This window comes from Lytechinus pictus, chromosome 3, assembly GCF_037042905.1.
Source record: "Lytechinus pictus isolate F3 Inbred chromosome 3, Lp3.0, whole genome shotgun sequence".
Classification (NCBI taxonomy): Eukaryota; Metazoa; Echinodermata; class Echinoidea; order Temnopleuroida; family Toxopneustidae; genus Lytechinus; species Lytechinus pictus.
Genome location: NC_087247.1, coordinates 73,393,654 through 73,408,171, shown reverse-complemented (window position 1 = coordinate 73,408,171; position 14,518 = coordinate 73,393,654).

The window sequence follows — 14,518 nt, the reverse complement described above, 5'->3', positions numbered from 1 at the left end:
CGACTCTAACTTTTGCTTGCCCCGGGCAATCGGGCAAGCGCTTATGTCGCACCCTGCTGTAAGTGTATAGGTCTAGTTCATAAAACGTGGACATAAGAGTCATCAAGTTTCACTGAACATCTCATGCGAGTTTCAGGTCACATGACCAAAGTCAAAGGTCATTTAAGGTCATTGAACTTTGGCCATTTTAGAGGTAATTATTACATTGCTGTCATAATTTTCAAAGTTTATAGATATAGTGTATAAAATGTGGATATAGGGGTAATCAAGTATCACTGACAAGTTTTAGGTCACATGCTCAAGGTCCAATGTCAATGAACGTAGTATTGTATCATTATATGAATGGTGTTTTTTGTGAATAATTATTTAAATGGTGTTTTTCAAAGTCAGCACTGCTGCTATATTGAATCGCGTGATGCAGGTGAGACCGCCAGAGGCATTCTACTTGTATTCCCTCTGAACACTGATGCAATAAAAAAATATGTCAAAATATAGTAGTTCATGAAAATGCATGATGCTTACATGGAACGTAAGATTATCTTTCTTGGTTTTTGAAGGGAAACGTTTCTCAGTGTGGAGCTATTTACTCAGTAAGTCCTTGGTACTCCTCACTTAATGGATGAAAAAGTCTTTCAATTTTTCAAGTCATACAAAACAAAATGTTGGGAAGGGTGATTAGGAAAAAATACACTTAGATGGATGGGAGTACAAAACAGCAAGTAGGAACAAGTTCATAATCAACTAAGTGATACTTACATGGCACATGATGAAACCTATTGAAACAAAGTAACACAAAATAATGGGGTAGGTAAGAAAAAAAAAGAGTTTTAAAGTCATGTGATAAATGGTACATCGTGATGATACCTGTCACTCATGCAGATTTGCAGATTCATCAAGATACTTAAAACAAACACAACTATAGTTGTATCTACTCAATGCTAGTTTGTATCCACATTTTACAATCATAGTGCTCTCTTGATTTCAAGGCTTCATGGTTATGATAATGGCTTAAAGACCTTGAGGTGGAGCTGTTTTTTTTTTAATGAAGCTATTGCCGATGTCAAGCAGATCAAGTTCATGGACCCTCTCAGGGTATGATGCCAGTACCATGATTGAACCTTCCTTGGGACATGGAACTGCGTAGGTACGACCTTACTCTCCTCCACTGGTTGAATGGTCATTGAGCTGTTGCTGTTGTTGACTGGCAGACGAGGAACAGTTTTAGAGGCCTCAAAATTTTTTTTTTCATCACTTGCCCAACAAAAAGTTTGCCCTGATAGAAAAAACTACTTGCCCAATTTTTGTCTTGTCTGCATAGCAGAGCGAGACTATAGGCGGTGCTTTTCCGACAGCGGCAGCGTCAACATCAAATCTTAACCTAAGGTTAAGTTTTTGTCTCGCCCACCAGAGGTGAAGGCGAGACTTAGGGATCCAAATGTCGTCCGTCCGTCACAAACCTTATGACGCATACATTGTAACTCCACAACTGTAAGTCGCTTTTCAACCAAACTTGGATGGTAGATGGACTTGGGGGACCTGCATGTTATGCTACAGTCGGAGGTCACATGGTAAGGTCAAAGGTCATTTTCAGGTCAACGTTAAAGTTTACATGCAAGACTCTTATGACACCTAACTTCGCAACCGTGGGGGACCTGCATGTTATGCTGCAGTCGGAGGTCACATGGTAAGGTCAAAGGTCATTTTCAGGTCAACGTTAAAGTTTACATGCAAGACTCTCTTCTGACACCTATCTCTGCAACCGTAAGTCACTTTTCAACCAAACTTGGATGGTAGATGGACTTGGGGGACCTGCATGTTATGCTGCAGTAGGAGGTCACATGGTAAGGTCAAAGGTCATTTTCAGGTCATCATCAAAGTTTACATGCAAGACTCTCTTATGACACCTAACTCCGCAACAGTAAGTCACTTTTCAACCAAACTTGGATGGTAGATGTACTTAGACGACCAGCATGTTATGCTGCAGTCGAAGGTCACATGGTAAGGTCATAGGTCATTTTCATGTCAACATTAAAGTTTACGTGCAAGGCTCTTATGACAAGTGTTATTCCATCCCAGTAATTTCACAATGAAGTTTCGATACAATTCTGTTGCATACCCTTGCAAATCACAATATTTCTGGTTATTTTCATAAGTGGGCGAGATACAAAATCGCTTTTGCCTTGTTTAAATGTCATCATAACTTAGAAAGTGTATGGATCTAGGTAATGAAACTTGTACATAAGGTTAATCAAGTATTACTGAACATCCTGCTTTAGTTTCAGGTCATATGACCAAGGCTAAGGTCATTTAGAGTCAATGAACTTAGACCATGTTGGGGGAATCAACATCAAAATCTTAACCAAAGTAAGTTTTTGAAATGTCATCACGAAGTATATGGACCTAGTTCATGAAACTTAGACATACGGGTAACAAAGTATTGCTGAACATCCTCTCCAAGTTTTAGGTCACATGACTAAGGTCAAATGCCATTTAGGGTCAATGAACTTCGGCCATGTTGGGGGTATTTGTTGAATTACCATAGTAACTTTTAAAGTTAATGGATCTAGCTCATTAAACTTAAACATAAGACAGGGGTGTGAGAGTTCAGATTTTTATCTGATTTCAGAATTTTTTGTTTTGATTTTCAGCTTAATTTCAGCTTATTTTTGGCCTTCCTCTGTACAAAAAGTATGGGAGCTCTTTCTATTTCAGACTTTTTCAACACTCTTCAGCTTTTTTCAGATCTTTTTATTTGTGACCACTCACACCCCTGATAAGAGTTATCATCACTGAAAATCCCATGCGAGTTTCAGAACACATGACCATGGTCAAAGGTCATTTAGGGTCAATGAACTTTGGCCATGTTTGGGTTTTTTGTTGAATTACAAATCAAAAGTAAAATATAAATTGTTCATATCATTATAAACATGAAATGATTGAAAGAGAATAAATGAATTGCATTGTTCCCATGTGTGGACTTTATTCTATGATCTACATACAGACACACACAAGTTATGGTAAAGGAAATAAATTATGCTCATAACAAACTCAGACACAAAACAACTATTCTTCCTTTTTTCCTCCTCGAATCCTGAAACCTAGAGTATGCAGGTCCCAAATCCAGTTGTTGTTTTTTCCTCTCTGTTGCAGCATATTGCAGCAGGAGAAAATGATAGAAAAATGCTGCAAAATTAGAACAATGCATAAAAGGGGGAACCCCCCCCCAAAAAAAAAAAAGAATTTGAGCAAAATATAATTAAAAAGGAAAACAAAATAAATTAAAGAATAGAAATAAAAACAAAAGAGAAAAAAAATGAGGGAAGAAAATACAAAGAACATGAAGAAAAAAGAAATTTAAAATGATATAAGAAAAGAAAAGAAACAGAAGAAACAACAGGACAGTCAAATAAATAAAAAATGAAAAGAAAAGAAGGGGGGGGGGGAGGAAAGAAAAAAATCCCATTAAGTTATTTCAAATATTTTTTTTCAGCAGCTGTGGCAAAAGTAGTCCATTCATACTGGAGTATAATAAAAGTAAAGCAAAGAATTTTTCACTTTTGGGAATGCGGTGTGTTTATATTTTTGTCACTATAGGCGCCGCTTTTCCGACGGCGGCGGCGTCAACATTGAAAGCTTAACCAAGGTTACGTTTTTGTCTGAAATGTCATCATAACTTCAAAAGTATATGGACCTAGTTCATGAAACTTGGACATAAGGGTAATCAAGTATTATTGAACATCCTGCCTAAGTTTCAGGTCACATGACACAAGGTCAAAGCTCATTTAGGGTCAATGAACTTAATCATGTTGGGGGAATCAATATCGAAATCTTAACCAAGGTTAAGTTTTTGAAATGTTGTCATAACTTCAAAACTATATGGACTTAGTTCATAAAACTTAGACATAAGGGTAATAGTGTATCACTGAAGATCTTGCCTGAGTTTCAGGTCACATGATTAAGGTCAAAGGTCACTTAGGGTCAACAAACTTTGGCCATGTTGGGATAATTTGAGGAATTGTCATTATAGCTTTAAAATTTTATGGATCTAGTTCATGAAACTTGGACATGAGAGCAATCAAGTATCCTTGAACATTCTGTGCTAGTTTCAGGTCACATGACCAAGGTCAAAGGCCATTTAGGGTCAACAAAGTTTGGTAATGTTGGGGGTATTTGTGGAATTGTCATCATAACTTTAAAAGTCTATGGATCTTTTTCATGAAACTTGGACATACATGTAAGAGCAGCAATGTATCCCTGAATACCCTTGTGCATTTCAGGAACATGGCCAAGATCAAAGATTATTTAAAAGTCAATGCTCTCTGGCTGTGTTGGGAGTATGTTGAATTGGCATCACAACTTAAGAAGTTTATGGATCTAGCTCTTGAAACATCGACATAAGGGTAATCAAGTATGAATGGTTGTTTTGTGCATGTCTTAGGTCACATGGCAAAGGTCATTTTGGGGCAATGGATAAAATATTTTATTATTATATCAGTGTTTTCTTCTGTAAATAATTATTCATTGGCTGTTTTCAAAGGAATCACTGCTGCTATATTGAATTGCGTAATGCAGGCAAGACTCCCAGAGGTGTTCCACTTTTGTATTATACGCCCGTCCTAGACGGGACGCATTATGGTATCACGCTCGGTGTCTGTCCGTCGGTAAATGCTTGTAAATGCGAGAACTTCAGTTTTACTTAAAGAGGGTGGATAGTTTTGGTAATTCCTCAAAATCGGCATGTCACCATTCTAATTAATTTGTATATTATATGAATGTGTATGTCCTAAAACAGTCATGATGTGGATGATATGAAATGAAAAGGTGTTTTTCATGATAAATTATGCTCTTACATGTGTGGATTTTACCTTGTCGGGATACCCAGGTTTTTTAAACGTAGCTGCATGCAGACACTCAAAGTGCGCACCACCGCCTCTGCCGTGCGTGTGCTACGCGAGAACGATAATGTAGTCCTCGCTACACAATTGCGTTGTCAATCAGTTTTACCATAGAGCTTTTACAGCTCTATGGTTTTACGAAGCTCATAGTCGTAGATACATTGCCGTTTCCAGACTTTCCTTGCATGATTGCATCACATTACAACGAACGGCAGAGCAGACTTTAGATCTAAACAGCCTTGATCGATATTAGGAGTACGTACCTCATTCCTACCTTCCTTGAAGTTTGAACTTGCCCTTGGCTGGGGGCCGCTTGCATATAACAAACCTCGACCGTCCCATCTTTCCCATTAAAAAAATGCAACCACGATATTAGCTGTTGCAAATAAGTATCTGCTCTCTGATTGCTAATATAACACTGGAACAATTTATAAATCAGAATGAATATAACGTACAGCACAGAATTAGAATTGGAAAAACTTCTTTTTTTGGTTCTTCTCCGACTTCCCGCGTATTAGCCTCAGCTCATGTTGTTTCAGATTGACAAAAAGTTTTATTTTACGATTCTAAGGATTCAAAAGAAAAGAAAGGAAAATGAAACCAACAGAAATAACCCTTACATTCAAAGAAAATTCCAAGATTGTGCATCCTGTTTATGTTTTGGAAATGCATTGATTTAATTCTCACTAAAATGATATATAAACAGTCTTTGGGTTAATTGTGTCTGAATTCGTAGACTAGTACAGTGTGCACGTTGGATGTATGTTCTGTGTATGCAGCAGGACTGGCCGGGAATTTCATTCACTTGTGCGTGGGTGTACGGTATGAGTGTGTGTGTTTGTGTTGAATAGTGCGTGTGGAGACGTTACGTAATAAGGTCAACAGATACATTGCATGCAATGATCTTGTATACCGGGCCTCCTAAAGGTCATGAAGAGTTCAGTTCACTGGTCATGTACATGGAGAGATCCTGCGTGTCCCGAGATAATTTGATTCAATCGAAACCATGGGCCTAGTATACAGCTCAGCATGCCGAGTTTCAGAAAACTGGCTATCCTATGGAATAAGTAATTTATTGGATAAAGTTCTGTAAATAATGTTATTCAGTTTGATCGTATATCTTTCCATAATATGGCCATTTCACATGGTAATAACCACTATCTCACTAACTAAATAGGCCTACCAAAAGAACAATAAAAATAATAATGTGGGTCGGGTGTAACGTCGATATAGGGCCTCGATATCATTTTATATATTTCCCCATAATTTTATTTTTTTCCTGAATATGTGGAATAACCGCTGAGGATTATATCTATGGTTCAGTCAAGTTGGTCCTTATTTTCAAATCTCTAATTGAAATATAATTCAAACAAGCCAGGGGGGCGGTGGGGGCGGTCGCCTCCCCCCCCCCAAAAAAAAAACGTCCCCAAAAAGAAAAAAAAGAGAAAAAAGAGAGGAGAAAAGGAAAAGGGAAGGGAGGAAAGGGAAGAAAGGTAGCTTTGAGTTTTTTTTTTCTTTTTATTCTTTTTTTTTCTCAAAAGAGAAACTCCTTCACTCTTGCTTTAGATTTATATATGAATTTTGCTTCCGCGCTGCGCGCGGTTAAATGACAATATTGAAGATCTCCATTGTTCCCCCCACCCTTTCTCTAACCCTGTTTTTCCACCTCAGCTATATATGTGTTTCTTGCCGGGTAAAGTTCAAATGTATACATTAGGGCATGGTTAGGCCGAAGTATATGAAGTTATCTTTTTTTTTAATTGATCGCGCAACTTCTGGTCGGGTCGGCTCCGGTTGGGTGAAATCTTTATATCAATTTCTGCCGTCACCTCCATAAAGTCAACTTCTCCCGCTTTTCAGCTCATTACTAAACAACCATAATTTTTGGGGCAAACAGGTTCCTAATTTAAAAAGAGGAAGGTATAAAATTCGTATCTTATTAAATAAAAAAGTACAATATTTTTTATCAAATTCTATTAAACTTCATGTCATTTCCCTGCACATTCATCTCCTGTCCTGTTTTGCGCCCTCAGTTTGAAATTTTGAATGACACCAAAGTTTCTTTATAATTCAAAATGAAGCGCTTCAGGATAAGTCAAAGAAATTAGGTATCCTTTTTATATAGTTTCAATAAATCACAGAAGTTTCAACTTTTTGCGCACTATTTTCCTTGTAATGAAGTTCAATAATTAATTGAATTAGAGCCGATCGGGTATTGGAGATATCTGCATTTGATGAAACGTCTGCCCTTTGAAATTTCAGAGTTTCGTTGTTCTGCGCGGGGAGGAATATCTTCCTCCCGGCATATACACTTCTTCTCCTCTGTTTTGCGAGTTAAAGATATGCACTGTCGCTAAATTGTTTGTAATCAAATCTGATCTTTCCAAGGGAAGTATCCAATATGTGTTTGAGAATACCGTTTTCTCGGACCCTTTTCATGGCAAAAAATTGATAAAACGCTTTAGTTTCCGCGCTTCGCGCGGGGTTATTATCATTTTAATTTCCTCCATTGTATTCCTTTTTTGTGCGTTCACAATCTTTTTTGAAAACAATGTTCAAAATCACAATATAGTCAACTGAATTGGAGCTGATATATAGGTACTAAAGACAAGAGAGATGGCTCCTTTTCATTTTAATTTATGAAACACCAAAAGCTTCGCAAGGGAGGGGGAAACTCCCCCTCCCTGCACCCACCCCCTAGGGAGCGCGCTTCGCGCGCTCTGTAAGTGTTGGCACGCTTCGCGTGCATTTACCGCCCCCTCCAAAATGAAATCCTGGCTACGCGGTTGGTAGTGATCGAGGGACATCATCAACTCTCATTTGCATAATACTGAGTTGTGCATATAACTATTTTGTGAAAAATATAGGCTATGTGAAATTTGGAAATGCCATACTGATTTACTCATTTTTACATCCAATTTTGATGAATTTTTCAAAATTATGCTTGTTGGATTTTTTTCTATTGATTCAAATCAACTTTTTTTTTTCTGGGGTGGACTTGACCTTTAATTAAACATTGAACTGTGGGAGAGATGCAAAAAAAATGGCAGGGACAATGATTTACAAGCCAAGCACTGATCGATTTTCAAGTCATTATCAGAAAAAGGAGGTGAAAGAACGGGAAGGGGAAAAAATGCAATGAAAGAAAGAAATTATATAGAGAAAGAAAGAACGTAGGGGAGGGGGGTTGGGTGGGGATCGAGCTGCATGGGAACGAGTCGTTGGGAATTTGTCTAGTCTGACTAACTTTATTATTGCAATTCTTTGTTTCTAACTTGACAACCAAACGATACACGTCCCTCATGAATAACCGGATATATATTGTCACTCGGACTGTTATGAGTGAGAGAAAAGCAAAAAAACCCAAAACAAACATGTTGCGATATCGGCCTAAATTAATTGCATCATAATTCATAGTGCATTGAAGTAATATTATTTCTTCACGCACACTTTCTTGTGAAAATGCCTATTTGTTCAACTGCATGGCCTATCCCTTCGCCAATAGGCCTACCCCCCCCCCCAACCTCACCAATCGCATAGGGTGGACAAAATAATACTGCACGAGGAAGTATTTGGCCTTCGGCTGTATAAAACGTGTAATTTTTGTTTGTCAACGAAACAAAGTACGAATCTCTTGTAATGAAAAGATCTCTGACTTCATAATTTTATAAAGTCAAAACTTATTCCCAAAATATTTTATGAATGTGAGAAAGACCAGCGGTCGAGAATACAGCATATACGCCAGTTTTCCCATAATTTTTCTTTCCACATGTAAATTGGCGGATCAGGGCTGGGGGCGACCAAGGTATATTTTGAAAATTGCTCATAGACATACATTTTTATTTATTTACTTTAATAATTGTATGCATTTATTCATTCATTCATGCATGGTCATTTATCATATATTCTGTTTCATTTCCCCAGTGTAAGAGAGTCTTGCACAATAGAGCTAAATGTACGAAAATTGCCATTATAAAATATGGGCCCGTCTGTTTTGCTGTTTCCACCAATTTTTATTTCAAAATCCAAAATGATACATTTTCTTTTGTTCCACGTTCCAATAAATAAAAAATCTTACTTGACATCTAACACGAAACGAGTGACAATTTTTGAACTTTCTTCACAACGTAAAATTTTATAAGAATCTTTTTACTATAATTGGCGACCTTGCCTGACACAGTCCAATTCGATATTGCCATAAACTATATAAATCGCTCTTGTACCATGATTGGTATACCCTGGCCAAATGGCACTGGATGCATGATCAGTTTCAAGTTTCCAATTTGCACCTTTCTAATGAGTCTGAGCAGAAACACAAGTAAAGAACTGTATATAGCTCCTTTATAGAGGCATATTTACAAATGATATGTTGGGTACAGGGGCGGATCCAGCTTCGCTGATATGGGGGGGGGGGATTTTTCAGTCACATTTTCCACAATCGGCCGCTCGAAGTTGATTTATGTATGTTTATTTGAAGGGGTAGTCCATTAGCTGTATTCCTATAAATCAACATAAATATTTAATAATCTCATAAGCCTTATATAAATAGTTCGAGCGCGAAGCGCGAGCTAATTTTGTATTTGAAATTTTAACATTCTGGGCAATGTTTGTGAGCCTGAACGAATCGTGTATATATGCAACTAAATAATTACTGCGAAGCGTGAACAGAAATTTTAAATATACGTTTTGATCTGATCGAAAAGGAACCATGCACCTGTCAAGGACGTCTTGCAGTTAGCCATGAATGCGTTGCATATTTCAACAATCAAATAGAAGTACATTTTTACCTAAAGAAGGGAAATTCTAAGCTTTTTTGTAAACGTAAACAGGATATGTATATATCACTGAACTATTGATGCGAGGGCGAAGCGCGAGCGTAAAAAAAAGAGATTTAGACTAAAACGGGACACATCATTCATGTTTTGTAAATAATGAAAAGGATGAGTAATTTGGGATCTTTCTAGATTAATAACATGAATAATGCGAGCGCGGATCCAGGGCGAAGTTCCCGGGTCCCTCTAGGAGTGGGGAAAATAAAAAAAGGGAAAAGAGAGGAGAAAAAAAGGAGGAAAAGAGGAGGAAGACAAATGAAAAAAATAAGGTGAGAAGAAGACTTGGAAAATACAAAAAAAATAAGAATCTTTCATATCACTATATGAATTTTTCGCTCGCACTTGCATGTTTGATATCGAGATACAAATAATCCTCAATGGGCTGATATGGAGCTTAAAATATCACGTTGCTTGATTTACAAATTGATTTTTTTAATGTGCAGCCGTAGTCCGTTTATGGTCTGATCGAGTATCAATGCAGCTCGCGCTACGCGCTCGCATTATTTGTCAAGTACCCAATCTCTAGTCTTCGTATTTACAATAAATTCTCAAAATATTCTTATTCAGGTCTGATTGTCAAAACATATCAGCTCTGATTGTCAAAACATATCAGCTAGCGCTGCGCGCTCACATTTCGATTGGTTAGTTATTTATCTCTATAACAAACTATTTAAAATCCCTTTTCATGACAATTTATTTAAAAAAAATCGGTTCGTGATTTGCGCTCGCATTAATTGTTAAAGATATATCAACCAATGCCTTCTATTCATAAATAGAAAAATACTTAGAATATCCAGTTTTCAGAAATTGATATTAACAAATTTCTCGCTCTTATTGGGCTTATTAGAGTAGTAAATAAGATAATAACAATAACATTTCATGAATTGCTAATAACTATATTGTCTTTTTTTATAATTGAAAGAATTTTCATCTCGCGCTTGGGGACACTTAATAGGTAGATAATTTCTATTTTCATATGACAAAATGTCCTTAGAATGTTCCCGTCCTAGGTCAGAATAATTTCCGAAAAATATCCGCTCGAGCTTCGCGCTTGAATCATTTATTGAGTGCGATCCACATCCAGTCAGTTTCATTTTCAGTGTTTGAAATAGTTTTCAGATTAGAATTCTGCTCGCACTTCCCGCTCGTATTACGTAGGAAGATGCCTAATTACCCATCTTCACGCCTTACAAAACATGAACTAGTGTCCCGTTTTTAGCTCTAAATCTTAATTTTCCCCATCGCGCTTATCGCTCGTATTGTCTAGTTATATACCTATTCAGTTCAGGATTAATGCTTAGAATGTCAATTTTCTTGTTGGAATGTCAAAAAATGTTCAGCCCGCACTTCGCGCTCGCATTATTCCATTCTTGAAATAGGCCATCATAATTATATAGGCCTATGTATCGTCTTCATGGCTACTACAATCAGAACAGGTCCCTTGTTTATAAGGCCAGAATATATATGAAAAAAAAATCTGCTTGTGCTTCGTATTTGCAGTATAGTTATTAGTTAGATGTTTTATTTTCAGGACAAAATATGACATTTACGAAAAATTTTAACTCGCGCATCACTCGCACTATATTGACTAGTACGTATAGGATTATACATTTCAGGGGTCGCGGAAGCGAGGGGGGGGGGCTCCAGCCCCTGCTTTTTTCCATAACCGTGTTCAAAAAAGTAAAAATGACCATTTGATTGTGATTTTTTGCATGGTCACCCCCCCCCCCAAAAAAAAAAAACATTTGACTCAGCCCCCCCTCACTTTGAAAACCATTCTGCGGCCCCTGCATTTATGTTGTTTTATAAGAATAAAGCTGACTGTTAGGTCTACACCTTCAAAGAAAGAAACAAACAAAAATCAACTCAGAGCGGTCGATCGTGGAAAATAATGGGTGAAAAATTCCCCCCCCCCCCCATATTCGTGATATTGGCCGCGAAATTGATCTGCCTCATGTTAGCTCGTTCCATTCTTATTTCCTGTTTCCCTTGCCTCATTTGTTCTTTCTTTTCCTTTACTTGTTATCCTCTTTTTTTTACCTTTCCCTTTCTTCTTTTCTCCCTTTTCCCACTTCCAAATTAATTTCCCTTCCCCAATGCATGCGCTGAAATATGACGTGAAAGACATGAACACATCGTACACGCAAAACTGTGTATGAACAGAATGCATAGAGTTGGATAAAGCGTGAGAGAATGCAGGCCGAAGCGCCGAGCTGAGCGAGCGTGACCAATGTCCATCGCATCGCATCGCAGCATGCAGTATAATGTATCTCGCAGTTTCAAGAACCATGAACCAATCTTGTCGCACGTGGAAATTTGTAGCCAAAATTTTGACAGACTCATCTCTAATACGTTTTCATGAACGTCAAAATAAACTACTGTAACATGTGAACTACAGGTTGGAGGGACAGCATAAGGGGTAAGTTAGTCCACATTTTTTAAAATAATTATCTAACCCATCTAACAAAAATTCAACGGTTTCCTGTGCTCCTCGCCGAACTCGCTGGGGGAGAAACTCGACGGAGGCCATGCTAAAACTAAGGAACAATGATCGACGAGCGACGTACACGGAATTAGCAGACTACGCTCGCAGGGATATTTCGGTTTGCTAAAAGTGGAACGGCTAGTGGGCGCTATATAAGTGCGCATAAATTCAGCGAACTGTCTTTGAAATTCAGCCGAGGAGAATGATTTTATTTCTCGGAGTTTATTTAAAATTTAATATTTCCAAGAAGAAATTCTGTCAATTTCGCATTGAATCATCATCAGCAATCGTTATTCAATAGGAAAGATCCATTCAACTGGAATTTTTGTATCCTTTACCAACACTATCCACGAGCTTTAACCTAGGCTCTTATACTGTGGTGTGTATGATACTAGCATGGATCTCAGGAAACCTATTGATTTGAGGTCCAAAGGTCAAGGTCACAGTGACATATTTTCATCTTACCATTCTGCAGTCCTTGTAAACGCGATAACTTCAGTTTAACTTTAATAACCTAGGCTCATATAATTTGGTGTGTATGATACTAGCATGGATCTCAGGAAGTCTATTGATTTTGAGGTCAAAGGTCAAGGTCACAGTGACAAATTTTCATCTCATACCCTTCTGCAGTCCTTGTAAATGCGATAACTTCAGTTTAACTTAACCTAGGCTCATATAATTTGCTGTGTATGATTCTAGCATGAATCCCAGAAAGCCTATTGATTTTGAGGTCAAAAGGTCAAGGTCACAGTGTCATTTTCATCTTACCATTCTGCAGTCCTTGTAAATGCGATAACTTCAGTTGAACTTAACCTAGGCTCATATAATTTGCTGTGTATGATACAAGCATAGATCCCAGCAATTCTATTGATTTTAAGGTCAGAAGGTCAAAGGTGAAGTCGCCACCTTCCACTTTTCTTGCTTGACCAATAACTTCATTTTCCACGTTACAGGCGGGCGTATTATGTGCTTGCCTTAGGGACACTCTTGTTGTAATATCCCTTACTGAAAATTTGTTGCTATTTGATTGGTCGAGAGCCCTTCACATGTCGAATCATAATTTCACCAGAAAAATGAAATTCATCGGTGATCAGAATAGATCGTGACGTCAGAGTAGAATAGTTCTTTACTATTTTGCGTCTGACTGAAAACCACGCAATCACTCGGTCACAGCGTACGACGGACTGCTTGCACCGGGCAAGTCTAGTGATGCAATGGCGCAGAAGCTTATCAGGAGTCCGCTTAGCACAGCGCAATCAACACAGGTAAAAATGCAATGATCGCTGAATCACACACTCTCCGATAAGTAAATGTCAATATGAAATCGCGTCTTGCTTGTTTATAATTAAACTGTATGCTGAAAATAATAATATTAATGATGATGATCGAATGATTCGGGCTGCTTGATTTTAGTTCTGCAGGATCAGTTAACAACCGGTAAGTTGTTATTAGAATTATTAGAAGATCGACCTCATTACTGCCGACGCGTAACACCAAACCACAAGTGATGCTTGCATGGGAGCCGGTGGTAGCCGTGCGCAGTCTATTCAGGAACTGGCTAGCCGATGATGAGCCAATTTTGCTTAAATTAGAGCTAAGCCGATCTACATTTTGTCCAGATCATGGAGATGGGTCAATTAGGACTAGATTACCAAAAATTTATGTTCAAACTTTAATATGGAAGAGATATAAAATAAATATACCGGGCATTTCTTTCGAAAGTGTAGTGGAAATATTTTATCCTTGGTTGGTCCGGCAATGTTACTATTTTCCCTCGGGCGAACCTGGGATAAAAATATTTCCACAATTAATACTTTCTCAAACCCATTATATTCATATAATATGCAAACTTTGTGTAGATCCTAGAAAAAGCTGCAAGACATTCTGGCTTGCAATCTGAATTGTAGAAAGTTGATAAAATGATGGCAAAATCGGGAGAAAAATTGCGTTACTTTAAAAATTATTAGTTGCCCGATTCGGGCCACCAAGACCTAGCATTTTTCAATAATGGTTCCCTGAGGTAATGTCGAGCCTTGGTTTATGGAACATATAGTTCATGAAATGTGGACATAAGGGTAATAAAATACAAGTCTCAGGTCACATGATCAATGTCAGATTTCATTTAGGGTCAATGAACGTAGTATATTATTATATGAATTGCGTTTTTTGCAAAAATTATTTGATGGTTGTTTTCAAAGTCAACTTTGCTGCTATATTGAATCGTGTAATGCAGACGAGACTGCCAGAGGCGCTCCACTTGTTCCAATTCTTTCGCTCTTGATTATTTTTTTGTGACGGTACTCCAC